Here is a 20,911-nt window from a genome sequence, read left to right on the forward strand (position 1 = left end):
TTTAGCAGGTTTGGTGTCCCTAGAGTGTTAATCAGTGATGGGGGCACTCACTTCTGCAATAAACAGCTTTACTCTGCCATGGTTCGGTATGGAATTTGCCACAAAGTGGCCACTCCATATCATCCACAAACCAACGGGCAAGCTGAAGTCTCTAACAGAGAATTAAAGAGAATCCTGGAACGGACAGTAAGTACCCGTAGAAAGGATTGGGCACGGAGCTTGGATGATGCTCTGTGGGCTTACAGAACAGCATTCAAGACCCCTATAGGGACCTCTCCATATCAACTTGTGTATGGTAAGGCATGTCACCTGCCCGTGGAACTGGAACATAAAGCTTATTGGGCAACCAGATTCCTAAACTTAGATGCCAAATTAGCAGGAGAAAAACGATTGCTCCAGCTAAATGAGCTAGAGGAATTCAGATTCACAGCTTTCGAAAATGCCAAGCTTTATAAAGAAAAATCAAAAAAATGGCATGACAGAAAGCTGTCATCTAGAATCTTTGAACCAGGACAGAAGGTCCTGTTGTTTAACTCTAGACTCAGGCTATTCCCCGGGAAACTGAAATCCCGGTGGAGGGGACCATACGTGATTACAAGTGTGTCACCATATGGTTATGTGGAGCTTCAAGATATTGATTCTGATAAGAAGTTCATTGTCAATGGACAGCGAATCAAGCATTATCTTGAAGGCAACACTGAGCAAGAATGCTCAAGGCTGAAGCTAGATTAAAAGCTCAGCAAGGTCCAGCTAAAGACAATAAAGAAGCGCTTGCTGGGAGGCAACCCAGCCATGGGGCAACAATCCTCTAAGCATTTTGCCCTATTTTTATTTTTATTTGTTTATATAAAGTTCACTGACACTAAGGTAAAGAATCATTTGCATAAGTTTACAGGGTTACAGAAGGAATCTACACACAAAACAGAGATAGGGAGCTTACTGGCAAGAAAACGCCAGTGAAGGCCATTTTGGGCGTTCAGCGCCCAAAATGGGCATCCAGTGGGCACTGAACGCCAGTAAGGATAGCTATCTGGCGTTCAACGCCAGAAAAGGGCAACAACTGGGCGTTGAACGCCCAGGAGAGCAACATTTGGGCGTTGAACGCCCAAAACAGGCAGTGTTTGGGCGTTCAAACGCCAGGATGGTGGGGAGGAGCTCTCCTTCTACCCATCTCCTTCTTTTTCTTTTTGCTTGAGGACAAGCAAAGCTCTAAGTTTGGTGTGCTTATCCGTGATCACTAAGATCATGGCCCCTAAAGGAAAACAACCCACTCCAAGAGGAGCAAGGGCGTGATTTAAAGGAATCGAAGCGCCAGAAATTCTCTCTTGAAGGACCAAGCACCTCACAGACTAGAGGAACATCCACTTCCCAAACCTCAAGGTTGTTGAGTTCTAATCTTAGCCTTAACTCTGTGATAACTGCTCTTATTTTAATTTTACCTTAGGAGTCATATAGTAGTAATTAGTATCTATTTTGATTTTATCTCCAATTAAGCTATAGTTTATTTTTCTCATCATCAGCAAACATGAATAAAGTAGTAGATCTTTTGAATAAGAAGCAATAAAATTTCGAGTTTTAATAAGAGAAATTCTAATTAGTTAAATGTGGTGGCAATGCTTTCTGTCTTCTGAATGAATGCTTGAACAGTGCATATATCTTTTGAATTTGTTGTTTAAGACTGTTAAATATGTTGGCTCTTGAAAGAATGATGAACATGAGACATGTTATTGAGAATCTGAAAAATCATAAAAATGATTCTTGAAGCAAGAAAAAGCAGCAAAGAACAAAGCTTGCAGAAAAAAAAAAAAAAGAGAGAAAGAAAAAAGAGAAAGCAAGCAGAAAAAGCCAAAGCCCTTAAAACCAAAAGGCAAGGGTAATAAAAAGGATCCCAAGGCTTTGAGCATCAGTGGATAGGAGGGCCAAAAAGGAATAAAATCCTGGCCTAAGCGGCTAAATCAAGCTGTCCCTAACCATGTGCTTGTGGCGTGAAGGTGTCAAGTGAAAACTTGAGACTGAGCGGTTAAAGTCAAGGTCCAAAGCAAAAAGAAGAGTGTGCTTAAGAACTCTGGACACCTCTAATTGGGGACTTTAGCAAAGCTGAGTCACAATCTGAAAAGGTTCACCCAGTTATGTGTCTGTGGCATTTATGTATCCGGTAGTAATACTGGAAAACAAAGTGCTTAGGTCCATCTAGTAGGAAAAATTCATATTTCTGAACTTTACTATGAGTTGTGTGTTTTTCTGTAATTTCAGGTATTTTTCTGGCTGAAATTGAAGGAGCTGAGCAAAAATCTGATTCAGGCTGAAAAAGGACTGCTGATGCTGTTGGATTCTGACCTCCCTGCATTCAAAGTGGATTTTCTGGAGCTACAGAACTCGAAATGGCATGCTTCCAATTTCGTTGGAAAGTAGACATCCAGGGCTTTCCAGCAATATATAATAGTCCATACTTTGCACAAGGATAGAGGACGTAAACTGGCGTTCAACGCCAGTTCTCTGCCCAATTCTGGCGTCCAGCGCCAGAAAAGGATCAAAAACTGGAGTTGAACGCCCAAACTGGCATAAAAACTGGCGTTCAACTCCACAAATGGCCTCTGCACGTGAATTGCTTAAAGTCTCAGCCCCAGCACGCACCAAGTGGGCCCCAGCACACCAAGTGGGCCCCAGAAGTGGATCTCTGCATCATCCATCATAGTCCACTCGTATTTTGTAACCCTAGGCTACTAGTTTAGTATTTAAACAACTTTTAGAAACTTATTCTGTATCTCATGACATTTTCAGATCTAAACTTTGTATTCTCTGACGGCATGAGTCTCTAAACCCCATTGTTGGGGGTGAGGAGCTCTGCTGTGTCTCAATGAATTAATGCAAGTATTTCTGTTTTCCATTCAAACACGCTTGTTCCTATCTAAGATGTTCATTCGCGCTTAACTGTGATGAAGGTGATGATCTGTGACATTCATCACCTTCCTCAACCCACGAACGTGTGCCTGACAACCACCTCCGTTCTATATCCGATTGAATGAGTGTCTCTTAGATTCTTTAATCAGAATCTCCGTGGTATAAGCTAGAACTGATGGCGGCATTCATGAGAATCCGGAAAGTCTAAGCCTTGTCTATGGCATTCCGAGTAGGATTCAAGGATTGAATGACTGTGACGAGCTTCAAACTCCTGAAGGCTGGGCGTTAGTGACAGATGCATAAGGATAGTAAATCCTATTCCAACCGGTGATTAGCCGTGCTGTGACAGAGCGCGTGAGCGTAGTTTTCACTGGAAGGATGGAAGGTAGCCATTGACAACGGTGATCCACCAACACACAGCTTGCCATAGGAGGACGTGCATGCATGAATCAGAAGACAGAGGAAAGCAGAGATTCAGAAGACAAAGCATCTCCAAAACTCCAACATATTCTCCATTACTACACAACAAGTAACTTTTAATTTATGCTCTACTGGTCATTCATAATTCAACTGATAAACATAATTGACTTCCTGACTAAGATTTACAAGATAACCATAGATTGCTTCAAACCAACAATCTCTGTGGGATTCGACCCTTACTCACGTAAGGTATTACTTGGACGACCCAGTGCACTTGCTGGTTAGTTGTGCGAGTTGTGAAAAGTGTGATTCGCAATTTGTGCTACCAGTGGTATAGGCTAGAATTATTGGCGGCCATTCCTGAGATCCGGAACGTCTAAACCTTGTCTATGGTATTCTGAGTAGGATCTGGGAAGGGATGACTGTGACGAGCTTCAAAATCGCGATTGTGGGGCGTGTGACAGACGCAAAAGGATCAATGGATCCTATTCCGACATGATCGAGAACCGACAGATGATTAGCCATGCGGTGACAGCGCATTTGGAACATTTTCACTGAGAAGACGGGAAGTAGCCATTGACAACGGTGATGCCCAACATAAATCTTGCCATGGAAAGGAGTATGAATGATTGGAAGAAGGCAATAGGAAAGCAGAGGTTCAGGGGGAACAAAGCATCTTCATACGCTTATCTGAAATTCTAACATTAGAATTATATAAGTATCTCTATCTTTATTTTATGTTTTATTTATCTTTTAATTATCAATTCTCCATCACCATTTGAATCCGCCTGACTGAGATTTACAAGGTGACCATAGCTTGCTTCAAGTCGACAGTCTCCGTGGGATCGACCCTTACTCACGTAAGGTATTACTTGGACGACCCAGTGCACTTGCTGGTTAGTTGTGCAGAATTGTGACAAAGCGTGATTCACGTTTAAGAGCACAAAGTCTTTGGCGCCATTGTTGATGATCACAATTTTGCATACCAAGCACAGAAAAGCATGTTTTTACCATTAGCCATAATTTAGAGAGAAAACACAAAAGCATGCTATTTAGGTGAATAAATGCGGGTTTATGATGAAATCCACTCAAATCAATGCAAAATTAATCGTCAAATATGGACTCATAAGTCGTACGGAACTTATCTTTTATAGATAGAAAGTTAGTTCGATTTAGGTAATTTTGTCAACGTTCTGAATATTTATCGGTAAATATCATATTATTTCCTAAAAAGAATTAAGAGTAAACACCCACTTTGGCCCCTGACTTTTACCTCAAGGGACAACGTGATCCCTGAGAATTTAAAAATCTTAAATCGGTCCCTGTCCTTGCAAATTTTAGGACAATGCAATCCTTCCATCGAGTATAACATTAAAGTCTAATAGAAAATACCTATTTGGATCGTTAAGTGGGTGACATGTCCGTTTTCTCTTGAGCTGACAACCCCAAAATGAATGGAAACTGACACAAGGTATAGTAAAATTCGATAAGGACCTAATTTTTGTCCCTACTTCTTAAATTTAAAATGGCGACAGTGTGGATTGAGTGTTGGTGTGGAAACTCTTCTTCTCTTATTTTGTACCTTGCATCAGTGACCTTAAAGTTGCCACCATGCAAGTCATAGAAGGAAAGCTTGGAAACCAAAGAGAATTTAACCATGACCCTACATAAAATTCAAATATACAAACTAAGAAGTTATAAATTAACAAAAACAAACCACAAAAAATACAATGCCAAGAATTAGAAGGTAGGATATTTGTACTTTGCACTTACTCTCTTCTTCTTTCTGTTTGATCTTCAGTTCACACTTCAATTAACTGAAAACAAAGCCAACCAAAAAAAAATTATATGAAATTTCATGCGACGAAAGAAAATGGTGATAAGTGTAGAGCAAATTGCTATAGGGATGAAATGAGTTGGGAACTCACTTCATGCTTTTGAGCTCATTGCCAAGGGCTTGAGCTATGGCCATCGACAGAGAACAAGTTGAAGTTGTAGATGCAGCCTCCGATGACTAAGGAAGAGGAGATGCCATTGGGGGCAGAACAATTGCTGGAAGAGTAATCAAATGAAAGTAGAGTAGTGAACTCGAAGAAGAATAGTTCTTATACCAACATGCAATCCAATACAACGTCATTTTCAATTTAAAAATTAGAGACAATTAGGTCCTTATTGAATTTTACTATGCCTCGTGTCAGTCCCCATTCATTTTAGGATTACTGGCGTAGCACATAACGGACACCTTACTACCTCATTCCCTAATGATTTACCTAAGTTTTTCCGTTAGCCTTTAACGTTGGACTCGACGGAAGAATCGTGTTGTCCCAAAATTTACAAAGACAGAAACTAATATGAAAATTTTAAATTCTCAGAAATCGCGTTGTTGCTGGAGGTAAAGGCCATTGGGGGTGTTTAGTCTAAAATTAAAGAGGAAAATGGCAAGTAATCGAAAGAACGGAGTTTAAAACAAGGGAGAGAAATGACCCAATAGTTGGAAAATATGTAACACATCATCACTATGGGTGGCAGGAGTACCTGAACCAATAGGTATCCAACCTGTACCTACCCAGTCGGGGTGGGTTTAAATCCGACCCGGAGCGGGGCGGGTTTCGATTAGGGCAGGTGTTCATGCAATGCGGGACGGGATCGGGTTTTGGGTGTACCCTCCTTTCAGCCATTTGTGCTTCCAATACACTCAACAACTCACCCAGAGAAGAGAAAACCACAGTCGTCTTCTTCCTCCGCGATCTAGCTAGGTCGTCGTTGCTGTAGTGAACCCCTCTCCTCTAACTGCGTCGGTGTCTTCCTCGTTGAGCCCCTTAGCGTTGCTACTGAGTCCATCGCTGTCAGCCCGTCATTAATGGCCATAAGTTTGTCTCTCTCTCTCTTGCTCTCTCTCTAATACCCTTATTATCAAAATGTCTCGCTTCCGACTGCGCTACTCTGATAGCGAGGATATTACGATGACTTTTAAGAATATCTTTACATAGTAGCATCCTTTGACTAAAAACTGCATTTACTTTTCTTTGGAAAACTATAAGTCTTTTTTCTTCCTTTAGATCAAACACCCATATATACAAATCATTAACAACACTAATATATATTAACAAGAAAACTTACACAGGAAACATGCGAATAATACATACATACATACATACATACATACATACATACATACATACATACATACATACATATATATATATATATATAAACATGCCAATAATACATACATACATACATACATACATACATACATACATACACACACACACACACACACACACACACACACACACACACATATATATATATATATATATATATATATATATATATATATCATTACAACTCTTATCCCTCTTTACAAAAATATGAATATCGATAAGAAAGGCAAAGAAAAAGACATTTATGATAATAAAACCAATAAAGCACAACCAGATGTGCAGAAAATTTTTCATAGGCTTCTCATCTATTTTCTTAAAAAGATAAGGCTGTATGGGGTGAGAACCTAACCACACAGTCTCACCAGAGGAGTTTTAGAACTCTCATAAGATGACACATAAAAAGAAAATTGGTTTCAACCGCAGTGACCATTGCTCGTCTTATGAATCTTTTCGAACAACAATTAATTATCCAAAATATAAATTCTTATCTTGCTTATAAGAATTCCAATCTCAATAATATCCCATAACGTTTTCCTACATACCAAAGAAGCAATCTAACCAAACTTATCAATAATTCATCCAATCACAGCCCATGGCCCAAAATATAATCAATCACGGCCTCTAGCCCAAAATATAATCAAACACATTCAAACCATCATAAGGAAATCTTTTACAAGCCACCATAATCTGAACCAACAAGTCATAATCACAAGTAATGAGACAGACAGTCAAACAACCATACAAAGACAACAATTATGACAAGTAGTACAATTAGTAGTTAATAGAATATCAATTAGGCAAACCAAGTAATTATACAGACCCAAGCAATTTCAAACAACTACAGTATGATGCATGCCTGTCCTACTGACCGTGAGCTCACTTGTTGGTTAAAGTGATAGAACCCGAACATATGGTAGCTAACCCATAAATTATCTCTCGGTTGTGTATCCCCAGGAGGAAATATAAATAAAGGAGAGCGTCTTTTCACTTACTCCTAGAAGAATTATGAAGGAGTGTGTGTTGGTTTTTAGGGTTATGGTTTTGAATTTAAACAAACAAAAAGGAGGTAAGGGTAGTGTAGTAATTAAAAACTAATTGTAGCTCAATATAATCATCTTTAAAAATATTGTTTATTTATCAACTTATAAATTATATTCAAATAAATGCTCTAATTTAGAAAATTATAGATAATCAAATTAAGTTTTCTTTATTCATAAAATAAGATTCAAAATCTCAATATTCACGGTAAACCATATAAAATTCTCATTATTTTTCAATTACAAAACCTTTAAATTCTAAATAAGAAAATACCCAATTATTATAAGAATTATATGAGTTCTAATTAATTTTAAACTCAAAACCTCATAACTTTGCTTTAATTATCTTTTTCTAAGATAATTTTCTAAAAAATAAAATCATAAATAAATTCACAAATCTTAGTTAACTCAAAATTTAATTTCTAAAAATCTATAGTCTTACACTCTTGCACTCTCTCTCTGACTCTTTCTCTCTCTCTCTCTCTCTCTTTGACTATCTCCCTCTCTCTTCTTCCACAGAGCATCGCTTGGTTGACGGTGCTCTGAGCCTTGCCGTCGCCGTTGCATGTGTGTCTGTCACTGGAGTTCCTTTTCTCTGTCTCTTTGACTGCCACTAAGTTCTGCAATTTTTTATTCAATTTTGTTATTATATGTGTTGTACAGTGAGTTTTATCAGTCTAATTGAGATTTGAGATTCAGAGACTGTTGATTTCGATTTTGTTTATAATACAATCCTGTTTATGATTGAAAGAGTTAGAGTATTGTAATGACCTAACTCCCGGTATGATATGGTTATACAAGAAGCTAAGTGTCATTAACTTGTTCTCTTAATATTTAATTAATATTTAATATATGAGCATGTACCTTGTTAGAGCGTTACCAATTTTGTAAGTAAATTTTTCTTTTTAAAGCGTTAAGGTGAATAAAAGATTAAATACAAATAAACATACACAGGCATAAATGTAAAAGAACATGAAGAAATATACAACATAACTGATAATTTACATCATTTATAATATATAGATCATGCATATATAACATAATATATAGAACATAACATGCATCAAGGTTGGGACAATCAAAGATGGGGGGAGCCACAAGGATTTGATCAACCCTTTCGGCAACAACCTCCTCCAATGTGCCATGAGCAACAACCACTCTACGATGCATCCCAAGACAATGGTTATGGTGGACCTTTTCGTGACAATCTACCTCCACCAATTTACTAAAAGCAAGAGCCATTCCGAGGTGCATACCAAGACAATGGATATGATGGACCCCCTTGTAGTTACCAACAAGCCCCACCATATGCCTATGAACTCCCTCCTCAACATAGCTTTGAACCACCATACTCACAAGCCCCTTTTCACCATTCGCCTCCATATGACCCTAACCCTTATCCACCACACCAACCACCATACAAACCATATGAACTATACCCAGAACCACCACCTCAATATACACCATCTCCACACCCTTATCAAGAAGAACCACCTCCATATTATGAGCCTTTTCTCCCAACAAATGAACCCTCCTATCGAACCTAAGCTCCCATAGATCATACCTTTAGTTTTATTCGCCAAGGGCAATAGGAGCTTCAAACCACACTTACCTCTGCTCTCACTGGTCTCACCTATACTCTCTAAGCTCTTATATCTCGTATGGATCCATCCTTTACCCCCAATACTCAACCCTCAAGCTCTGGTGCACTTACTTCTCACCCATGTCCATCAATCCTAGAGCAACATGATCCCGATTACGCTATTGACATGGAACAAGAGAGAAAGGATCATCTTAGGGACGTAATGGATCGGCTTCACCCATACCTACTTCAAGAGAAGCAAGAGGAAGCCCAAAAAGTAGAGGTAAGAGAGACCCTTGAAGATGAAGAAGTAGTTGAAGAATCAGGGAAAATTGAAGAAAGTTGTCAAGAAGTGGAAATTATCAAGGAGGAGTTAGATTTTGTACTAGAGCAAGTGAAGAAAACCAAAATTATCAAGGAAGAGGAAGTGGTTGAGGACTTAGTAGATGCGGAACCTCCAAGGGAAACTCGAGTCATAGAGCCTGCTTCCAAGTCGTTTGAATTTGATGTTGAGGAGGGTGTACAACCTCCAATACATATCATGGTTGAAGACGTTGAGGAGGTTGATCAAGAGATGAATCAAGAATCAATGAATTTCTATCCACAATTGAATCCTCTCCCATTGAACTTGAAGACGAGGTTAATGTTGAAAAAGCTTGTCAAGAGGGGGAGATCATCAAAGAGGAGCCCAAGAGATTGAAGCATACATTGGCAAGGTGATGCACGAAAACTTGTCTCTCAACAATTTTCCCTCGGCAAGTATACCGAATTGTTGTCAAGTAAAAACTCACAATAGAGTGAGGTCGAATCTCACAGGGATTGATTGGTCAAGTAACTTTAATCAGAGGAATGTTCTAGTTGAGCTATGCAGAAATTGAGTTGATATTTACAGAAATATAAATGTCGGAAAAGTAAATAACAGAAAGTGTAAATGCTGGAGATAAAGAGCAAAATGTAAATGACGGAAAGTAAATTGCAGAATCTTAAATGGGGATTTAGGGAAATAAACATAAAAGTAAATGGCAGAAAGTAAAGAGAATGGGTAAGATCAGAAATGGGGAATTCATTAGGCTCGGGAGATGTTGTATTCTCCGGATCAAGTTCATTCTCATCTCTTCCTCAATCAATGCATTCATTGATCTCCTTGGCAATCTTAAGTGATTGGATTCCAATTCCTTGGCAACCCAATCTCTCAAATCTTGATCAATAGCCAATTCCTTTGTCTAATTGCTCATGATAAGAGATGAAGTATGGTCACTGATTATACCACATGTATTCCCAAATCAAAGTGTTGGTAGGATTATATGTCACCATATCCATCCAAACCCCAATTTGGTCCAACATGAGAAAGCATTTCTAGCATGATCTCTTCATTCCTCTTCCAAGGTCCGAAGAGATCCAAGTATGAATAGCTTCTTTTCCAAGACAACTACCCAATAGGATGAAGATTGAAAGCTTTCTAGTAAAATCAAGAGAAAAGAAAGAAGAAGAATAATGAAAACTATTATTGATCCATCAAATTACAACAGAGCTCCCTAACCCAATGAAAGGGGTTTAGTTGTTCATAGCTTTGGGAATGGAAAACGTAAATGAAAAGTACATTTTGAAACCCAAACTAGAAGTTGCAGAGAAAGTAAATATACAGAGTATAATTCTCCAAAATGCCAAAAGCTCCTTATCTAGTTCAAAACTACTCCTATATATACTACTCTTCTGATCTTCTAGTTGGCTCTTCAAGTCTTGGATATGGGCCATTGGATCTACTAGTTGAAGCAGTTACACTCTTCAGTTGGCCCAGCTTTGCTTGCAGAAAAAGTGTGAGTTAGGCATGGACGTTAGTTAGGATGTTAGTGGCGTTAACGTTAAGTGAAAATGTGGGTTCGAGAACGTTAGTGATGATCACCTTTTTCACTAACGTTTGAAGCCAAAAATGGTCCACGTTAACTTCAACGTTAGTGGCACTAACGTGACCGCTAACGTTGCCTCTTGGTCCTTCGCAAACGTTATTGGCATTCACCTTTTCCAATAACGTTTCTTACTGCCCTTTTTTCCCACGTTAGAGTTCACGTTAGTATAACTAACGTGACCATTAACGTGGTCTTGCCTTTCTTTCGAGAGCATTAGTGACACTTACCTTTGTCACTAATGCTCCAAACGCCCCTCCTTCCGACGTTAGAGTTTACGTTAATTAGATTAACGTAGCCTCTAACATGGCGGTGAATGCCATTCCCAACGTTAGTGACAAAGGTGAGTGTCACTAACGTTGGTCCATCAATTCTTCCTCCACATTAGCTTCCTCGTTAATGTAATTAACGTGGCAACTAACGTGGGCAATAGTGGCTTAATCCAACGTTAGTGACAAAGGTGAGTGTCACTAACGTTGGCAATTCCTTGTTCCTTCCACGTTAGAGTTCACGTTAATGTAATTAACGTGACTCTTAACGTGGCCAAGTGTGCCCTTTTTCCAACGTTAGTGATATTCACTTTTACCACTAACGTTGGAGCTTCCTTTCTCCTCCACGTTAGCTTCCACGTTAATGTAATTAATGTGGCAACTAACGTGGGCTATAATGGCTTTCGAAGGCGTTATTGGCGATCACTTTTCTTATTAACCTTGCAAGCTAGCTCCCATTCCACGTTAGTGGTCACATTAATTAGACTAACGTGGCTACTAATGTGGTTCTTCCTTGCTTCCTTTGTCCTGAAATCAAGCAATTAAAGTGCATCAAAGCTCTATTCCAAGTCATGAGATCATGCATTATCTAATTTGTCATTCAATTCATGCATAATTCTCATAAAATCATGTAAAGTTCACAATGTTTGCTTGAATTAAGATGTAAGTGAATATCTACCCAAAACTTGCTTATTCACTAAGAAAATGCATGAAATTACCCTAAAACAGTAAAGAAAAGGTCAGTGAAACTGGCCAAAATGCCCTGGCATCACAACACCAAATTTAAAGCTTGCTTGTCCCTAAGCAAGTACTGAAACATAAGAATGATGAAAGAACAAGAGACATAAGTTCTTATTAAAGAAGTAAAGCTCTTGGTTTATGGGGTTTCATGCATAGCAACTTAGGTTCATTCCTTTACTGGTTTCCAGGTCCTTATCATGCTTTTGAATATTTGCTTGATTGCATCCTATGAGATCCTTATTCTTTGATCCTCCCTTTTTTTTTCAGGGTTTATTGCATCCTTAGGCTAAGTGCTCTGTGAGGGGGCGACTCTTTAAAATAAGCTTTCAGCCAACACTCCCGAACCAGTTGGTTCAAGGTGCCAGGTGTTGAAACACCCATAAGGACTTACTCCCTCAAGTCTCTCTCCCCTATACATACACACCATAGGCACATGGTTTGTTATTTTCTTTCCTTGAGGTCTTGGTGTCCAGCACCTCTTTGGGTTACTAAATGTTCTGTAGCAAGGTTGCCTTGATAGTGGATTTTCAGTTGATAATCCCAGGTTAGTTAACCCAAGTTACCAAGTGATGAAGCACTCCTAAGAACTTATTCATACAAGCAGATCCTTGGTACAGGATCACCACAGACACATCCCTCAAGATTTAAACCCTTGGTGCCTAGCCTTATTTCTTATTACTTTTCTTTCTTTTTCAACTCTTATTGTTCTTTTTCTTTTTCTTATTAGGATCTTGTTATTTGGTTAATCTCATAGAATGTGCTTCAAGCATGTTCTTCAGTATACATAAGTGCCCCCATACCTTATAGGTGATCCACTTAGCTAATCTATTATCCCACCACCAACCTTGAGGACTTATTTCACTATATGAACTCTACTCTAGTTTCTTTCATTAAATTCAAAGGGCAAGCATACAAGTAAGTAGGATGAAAATGAAAACAGGTAACTTGAGCTAGCACACATAGACTTAATAACTGAAAATGCTAAAGACAGAATTGAAACTTCCTAAGCTACTATGGAAGCATGTTCTATTTCATACATGATTTTCCTTATTTAGATTTGAAAAAGATAAAACGAAGAGGGAACTCCACCACCTTTTACTCACGGGGCTGCCCATGCTCTCCCTCTTGTTTGTCCGCTTTGTGTCCTTCTTGAGTGCTTGAACCCCCATTTCCCTTGCTCTTTCCAATCAACTTTTTCCAGAAGCCAGCATCTTCCATCTTCTTTTTCAATGTTTCCTTCTGTTGTTTCACCTTCCTTTCCTCTTGTTCTGTTAGATCCTTTTGAACTGTATCATATTTGGGGATTGCAGAGTGTAAATTATGCGTATGCCCAGTCATATAGTTCAACTTGGCTTGAGTGTTTATGTTGAATTCTTCCCTATGTAGTTGCCATCCTTCATTAAGCACACTGAACTCGTTGAATGCCTTCGTCTGAGCTAGCTGACTTTGGTTGAGTTCTTGAAGGCGTTTATCTTGACACTCTTGCCTTTCAGTCACTTGATTGATGGCTTGAGTGAGCTGAGAGTAGTGTTCCTGTTGCTGCTCTATTTGTTGTTTCTGCCACTCTCCTTGTTGATTCATCCAGTTAGCAAGTAATTCTTCCTGACGATCCATCCGCTGGGATTGAAGGTGTAGTTGTTGCTCTTGCCCTTCCATATATCTCCTTGCCAAGTCCTCAATGGCTCCTTGAATGTGGCCCAGATTTATATTGGTTGGATCATAGTACTCTTCTTGCTGGTATTCTTCTTGATGAGATTCTTCTTGGTGAGGTCCTTCTTGTGATGTTCTTTTCCCTATATGAGGCCTTCTTTGTTGTTGGGCGGGTGCCACATAAGTTATACGCTGGAGCGTAACTAACCTCCCAGGATTTACCCAATGTGGATTGCTGTCTTCGAAGACCACCTTGGCCTTCTTACATAGTCTCACAATGGTGCTGGGGTACAAAAGCCGAGCACTCGGATCACTCTTTTCGGCTGCCTCTTGGATTCTTTCAGCTATAATTTCATGCACATTGATGTTTCCACCGTTCATAATGCAATGTAGCATGGTAGCTCGAGCAATGTTGACCTCAGAATTGTTTGAGGCTGGGAGGATAGATCTTCTCACAAGCTCAAACCATCCCTTGGCTTTCGGGATGAGGTCTCCTCTTCTGATGAACCGTGGCCTCTTATCTGAATATCTCTCCCAATCTGATCCTATGACACACATGTCATTCACAATTTCTTCAAGCTCATCATTGTCTGGGCCATTACTTATTCTTGCTTGATAACTTGGCTTATCAGAGGGTTATGATCTTAGACGAAGATTCCACATTATAGAATTGGGACTGAAGTCCACCTCTGTTCCTCTCACATAACTTTTGAAGGTAGGAGCCTTGGTATTGTCTTCTCTGGCCACATTGGCATAGAACTCTTTAATGAGATTTGCATTTATTTTTGTCTATGGGTTCGTGAGTTCTTGCCAACCCCTCTGTTCAATCTTCTCTCCAATCTGCGGGCACTCATCATAGTTGGATTGGAATGTCAGCTCTGGCAGTACTTTCTTGTGCTTGATACGTTCGAATTGAAGCTCATGGAAAGCGGTCTTGAACCTTCCTTCGTCAAAAAGAATTCTCTCCACTGGTGTCTTTCCCTTTCGCCTTTTGGAGCTCGATGATGCCATGAGTGAATTTTGATATGTGAAGGTGTTGAAGGGTGTGGATAGCTGATGGAATTTGGCCTCGTTAGGGTAAGGTGTAATTAAGGGAGTGGGTGAGAGTGTCTTTGATGGGGTAAGAGGTGTTGGGTTCCGAAAGTGAGAAGTACAAAGAATGGGAATTGGAATGTGAAGGGGGTACGGAATAGGAACCACTTATATAGAAAAGTGGTGAGTAAATGAAAGGTGTGGATTGATGGTGTAGGCTTATGATGAACGGATGGGGTTTAGTATGGGATGAGCACAAGGATCATCAACTTTATGATGGGATTGGTTCGAATTCCAAGGGCGTTGTTCTTCCAATGTTGCATGGCAACATTTCCCAATGCATTCTCCTTGAAGACATGTGTATAGTCCCCATTTTTTAAGTGGCCGAACCCTCCTTCTTCAATTATTCCATCTTCCAATTCCTCCTTTCATTTCTCCTACAAGAAAAAAAGAATGTAATTATTAAATTTTGGATAGTGGTGGCAAAAAAAATTTAAGGAAGATGGAATAACTACTTTTTAAATTTTTTTTTGTTTTAACTAACTAAGTGCTATTCATGAATGAAAACCAACTGACTAATTAATTGTCTATGTATGCAACATTGGTGACACCAAACTTAGTTTGTAGCCATGTGGTGTAGAAAGATTTGTTCAGGGTTCTAAGAGTAACATGATATGAATTGCATTCATGTTCTCTTAGTGTGCCTTGAACACCAAAATTGTTCTTCACTATATGTTGCATAAAAGGATTCATTCAAGTATATGTCAAAGTTGATTTGGAATTCATGAACCTTGCATTATTAACTACTTTAAAAGCATATAAAACATGGGTTGCCTCCCATGAAGCGCTTCTTTAGCGTCACTAGCTTGACGTTCTGCCTTTGTCAGGGTGGTTGGTAATGCTTCAAATCTTCCCCCCTCGCAGTGAATCTATCTCCATTGGCTTCATTAAGGATCTCCACATGTTCTAAGGAGAAAATTATGTTGATGGTGAAAATTTTAGGCATCTGAGATGGGATGGTAGGGAGATGAGGTGGGATAGCTGGGAGATAAGCTGAGATCACTTTATCCCCTGGAGAGAAATCCTCTGTAGGGATCTTCTTGTTCCTCCATCTCCTTGGTGCCTTCTTCTTTCTTTCTTTTGATGTTACCCTACTCTTTGTGGCCTCTTTTTCCAAGGAAATTTTGTTACTGGTCTCATATGACTCTGGTGGTTTTGGTTCCTCTTGGATTTCCTTTAGCTGTTGCACCTTCTAACTGTTTTGCTTACCAACCAAAGGGATTCCCAGGTGTACCATTTGTGTTTCAATGCTTGTTTCTTCCACCAGTGCCTTGTCGTGCTCTTCCCTTGGTTCCTTGTTTCCTTGATCTTCTTCTTGTGAGGGTTTGAAGACATTGAATGCGAGTTGTTCATCATGTATCCTCAGTATTAGCTCTCCTCGCTCCACATCTATAAGCGCTCTGGCTGTAGCTAGGAATGGTCTTCCCAATATGATTGGGTGAAGGTGACTCTCTTTCATTTCCAATATGACAAAGTCTGTGGGAAGGAAGTAGTTCCCAACCTTCACCAACACGTTTTCAACCACTCCTACTGCTTGTTTTTGAGTTTTGTTAGCCAGCCTGATGACTACGTCTGTGGGCATTAGCTCATTGATCTTCAGCTTCTTCATAATGGATAAAGGCATTAAGTTGATGCTTGCTCCCAGGTCACAGAGTCCTTTATCAAACATTGTTTCTCCTATGGCACTGGGGATGTGAAACTCCCTGGATCCTTCCTTTTTGTAGGCAACTCTGGTTGAATGAGAGTACTGCACTCCTTATTCATCACTATTGTTTGCCCTCCTTTGAGTGAGCTTTTCCTGGTCAGCAACTCCTTCATGCACTTAATGTATGAGGGCATTTGTTAGAGAGCTTTGATAAATGGTATGTTTACATGGAGCGATGCAAACATATCAAAGAACTTTGAGTATATTCTCTTTTCTACACCACCCTTGAGTCTTTGGGAAAAAGGTGCATAGAGTTTCAACATCTCCTTCTGTGTAATTTTGGTTTCTTGGTGACCCTCTTCCTGCTTCTCTGCTGAAGTATCTCCAGAATGTTAGAAGGGTTTGTTCAGCTCTTCCTCAGTCCCCCTATCACTTATAGTGACCATCTTGCATTCTTTCCATCTTACTTTCTTTTCTTTACCTCTCGGTTTTTTCTCTGTGTCACTTGGGAAGCTGTCAGTAGGTTTGGAAATCTTCTCAGAGAGGTATTCCACTTGAAATTCTAGCCTCTTAATGGTGTCTCCCTGGTTTTTGATATTGGCTCGCACCTCCTCCTTGAACACCTTGTTATCTTGGATTTTCTTACATATGTATTCAAGTAGAGTCTCAATCCTTAAGAGTCTATCTTTGGATGATGGTGAGTTGAGATTAGAGGGATGAGAAGGGCCATTTTGGTTTTGATATTGATGTTAAGAGGTGATGTTGGGTGAGTGCTGATATGATCTCTGTGTGGAATGTTGGTGAGCTGCATTGTTGTTGGGGTTGTAACGTCTCTGATCTTGGCCTTGATCTTGTTGATTTTCCCACCCAAAGTTTGGGTGGTTCCTCCAACCAGGATTATAAGTTTTGGAGTATGGATCATGAGTCTGCCTAGGTGAGTTTCCAATGTAGTTGGCTTGTTCCTGATCATCCCCTGCCTCTGCATTCACTCCTTCTTGAGCTACTGATGAGGTAGTGATTGCTGCTACTTGGTTCCTTTCCATCTTCTTGGTAAGGTCAGCCAGCTGCTTGGTGATCATCTTGTTTTCAGCCAGCAGTGCATCAACGTTGTTTAGCTCCATCACTCCTCTAGTGTTACCTCTTTCAGAAGCATAGAAGTAGTCATTCTCAGCTACAGTCTCAATGACTTCTATGGCTTCTTCAATGGTCTTCTTCTTGTTTAGAGACCCCCCAGATGAGTGGTCTACTGCCTTCTTTGATTCATAAGAAAGACCTTCATAGAAAATGTGTAACTGCACCCATTCATTGAACATATCTGGCGGGCACCTCCTTGTCAAGTCTTTAAACCTCTCCCATGCTTCATAGAGAGTTTCACCATCTTGTTGCCTGAAGATTTGTACCTCAGCTCTCAACCTGTTGATTCTTTGAGGAGGATAGAATCTCGCCAAGAATTTATTCACAACATCTTCTCGGGTTGTTAAACTCTCCTTCAGGAAAGACTTCGGCCATTTAGATGCCTTGTCCTTGAGTGAAAAGGGGAACAAAAGCAATCTATAGGTATCAGGATGAACACCATTAGACTTCACAGTATCACATATCCTCAAGAAGGTTGTTAGATGTTGATTGGGGTCTTCTTGGACACTTCCTCCGAATGAACAGTTGTTCTGAACAAGGGTGATGAGCTGTGGCTTTAGTTCAAAGTTATTGGCATGTATGGTTGGCTTTTGGATGCTACTTCCACAGTTTCCTGGGTTTGGATTAATATAAGAGCCTAGAACTCTTCTCTCTTGTCCAGCATGATGCATTAGACCTTCTCTTCCATGGTTGTGAGCCTCTTCTTCATGATGGTTCTCTATATTCTCATCCATGTCTGGTTCAAAGTACTCATCCTCTTTCTCAGCACCAACGACTCTCTTTCCTCTTGCTTCCCTCCTTAATCTAAAGAAGGTCCTCTCAGGTTCCAAATCAAAGGAAGTTGAAGCCCCGCTTCTTCTACCTGTCATACAACCAACAAGGCAAAAGCAAGAAGGAGAAAATAAATGCAGAAAGTATTCTTGTCAGAAATGCTATCAGTGTGAGTGATGCAATATATCAAATAGTTAGTAGGTTAGTGAACTGAATTGTAACAAGTAAGAGAACCCCACAAACGGGTAAGGGATAAAGGAAAGAAAATAACTAAAACTGAAAGTAAATCACTCAAACAGAAATTAAATCAACAAAAGAAAAATACTCAATCTAGTTATCCACCAATTTAATCATTGTTGATACAAAATCAATCCCCAGCAACGGCGCCATAAACTTGATGCATGGAAACTTGTCTCTCAACAATTTTTCCTCGGCAAGTATACCAAATTGTCGTCAAGTAAAAACTCACAATAGAGTGAGGTCGAATTCCACATGGATTGATTGGTCAAGCAAATTTAATCAGAGGAATGTTCTAGTTGAGCTACACAGAAATTGAGTTGATATTTGCAGAAACATAAATGGAAGGAAAGTAAATAACATAAAGTGTAAATGCTGGAGATAAAGAGCAAAATGTAAATGACGGAAAGTAAATTGCAGAATCTTAAATGGGGATTTGGGGAAATGAACATAAAAGTAAAGGGCAGAAAGTAAAGAGAATGGGCAAGATCAGAAATGGGGAATTCATTGGGCTCAGGAGATGTTATTTTCTCCGGATCAAGTTCATTCTCATCTCTTCCTCAATCAATGCATTCATTGATCTCCTTGGCAATCTTAAGTGATTGGATTCCAATTCCTTGACAACCCAATCTCTCAAATCTTGATCAATAGCCAATTACTTGGTATAATTGCTCATGAGAAGAGATGAAGTATGGTCACTGATTATACCACATGTATTCCCAAATCAAAGTGTTGGTAGGATTATATGTCACCATATCCATCCAAACCCCAATTTGGTCCAACATGAGAAAGCATTTCTAGCGTGATCTCTTCATTCCTCTTCCAAGGTCCAAAGAAATCCAAGTATGAATAGCTTCTTTTCCAAGACAACTACCCAATAGGATGAAGATTGAAAGCTTTCTAGTAAAATCAAGAGAAAAGAAAGAAGAAGAATAATGAAAACTATTATTGATCCATCAAATTACAACAGAGCTCCCTAACCCAATGAAAGGAGTTTAGTTGTTCATAGCTCTGGGAATGGAAAGCGTAAATGAGAAGTACATTTTGAAAACCCAAACTAGAAGTTGCAGAGAAAGTAAATATACAGAGTGTAATTCTCCAAAATGCCAAAAGCTCCTTATCTAGTTCAAAACTACTCCTATATATACTACTCTTCTGATCTTCTAGTTAGCTCTTTAAGTCTTGGATATGAGCCTTTGGATCTTTTAGTTGAAGCAGTTACAGTCTTTAGTGGGCTCAGCTTTGCTTGCAGAAAAAGTGTGAGTTAGGCATGGACATTAGTTAGGATGTTAGTGGCGTTAACGTTAAGTGAAAATGTGGGTTCGAGAATGTTAGTGACGATCACCTTTTTCACTAATGTTTCATGCCAAAAATGGTCCACGTTAACTTCAACGTTAGTGGCACTAACGTGACCGCTAACGTTGCCTCTTGGTCCTTCGCAAGCGTTATTGGCATTCACCTTTTCCAATAACGTTGCTTACTTCCCCTTTTCCCCACGTTAGAGTTCACGTTAGTATAACTAATGTGACCATTAACGTGGGCTTGCCTTTCTTTCGAGAGCGTTAGTGACACTTACCTTTGTCACTAACGCTCCAAACGCCCCTCCTTCCCACGTTAGAGTTTACGTTAATTAGATTAACGTGGCCTCTAACGTGGTGGTGATTGCCATTCCCAACGTTAGTGACAAAAGTGAGTGTCACTAACGTTGGTCCATCAATTCTTCCTCCACGTTAGCTTCCACGTTAATGTAATTAACGTGGCAACTAACATGGGCAATAGTGGCTTAATCCAACGTTATTGACAAAGGTGAGTGTCTCTAACGTTGGTAATTCCTCGTTCCTTCCACGTTAGAGTTCATCTTAATGTAATTAACGTGACTCTCAATGTGGCCAAGTGTGCCCCTTTTCCAACGTTAGTGGTATTCACTTTTACCACTAACATTGGATCTTCCTTTCTCCTCCATGTTAGCTTCCACGTTAATGTAATTAACGTGGCAACTAACGTGGGCTATAATGGCTTTTGAAGGCATTATTGGCGATCAATTTTCTCATTAACATTGCAAGCTAGCTCCTATTCCACGTTAGTGGTCACGTTAATTAGACTAACGTGGCTACTAACGCGGTTCTTCCTTGCTTCCTTTGTCCTGAAATCAAGCAATTAAAGTGCATCAAAGCTCTATTCCAAGTCATGAGATCATGTATTATCTAATTTGTCATTCAATTCATGTATAATTCTCATAAAATCATGTAAAGTTCACAATGTTTGCTTGAATCAAGATGTAATAAGTGAATATCTACCCAAAACTTGCTTATTCACTAAGAAAATGCATGAAACTACCCTAAAACAGTAAAAAAAAGGTCA

At 39.5% G+C, this 20,911-nt stretch overlaps 1 non-coding gene across 1 annotated transcript; it reads left to right on the forward strand.

Moving 5' to 3' along the window:
- The first annotated feature begins 17,716 nt into the window (after positions 1–17,716).
- LOC148548646 (small nucleolar RNA R71) lies at positions 17,717–17,823 on the forward strand. The gene has a single exon (XR_015898141.1). It is a non-coding gene; the product is annotated as a small nucleolar RNA R71 (small nucleolar RNA).
- Positions 17,824–20,911: the final 3,088 nt, after the last annotated feature.

Source organism: Arachis ipaensis, chromosome B8, assembly GCF_059453495.1.
Source record: "Arachis ipaensis isolate K30076 ecotype BB chromosome B8, ASM5945349v1, whole genome shotgun sequence".
NCBI lineage: Eukaryota > Viridiplantae > Streptophyta > Magnoliopsida > Fabales > Fabaceae > Arachis > Arachis ipaensis.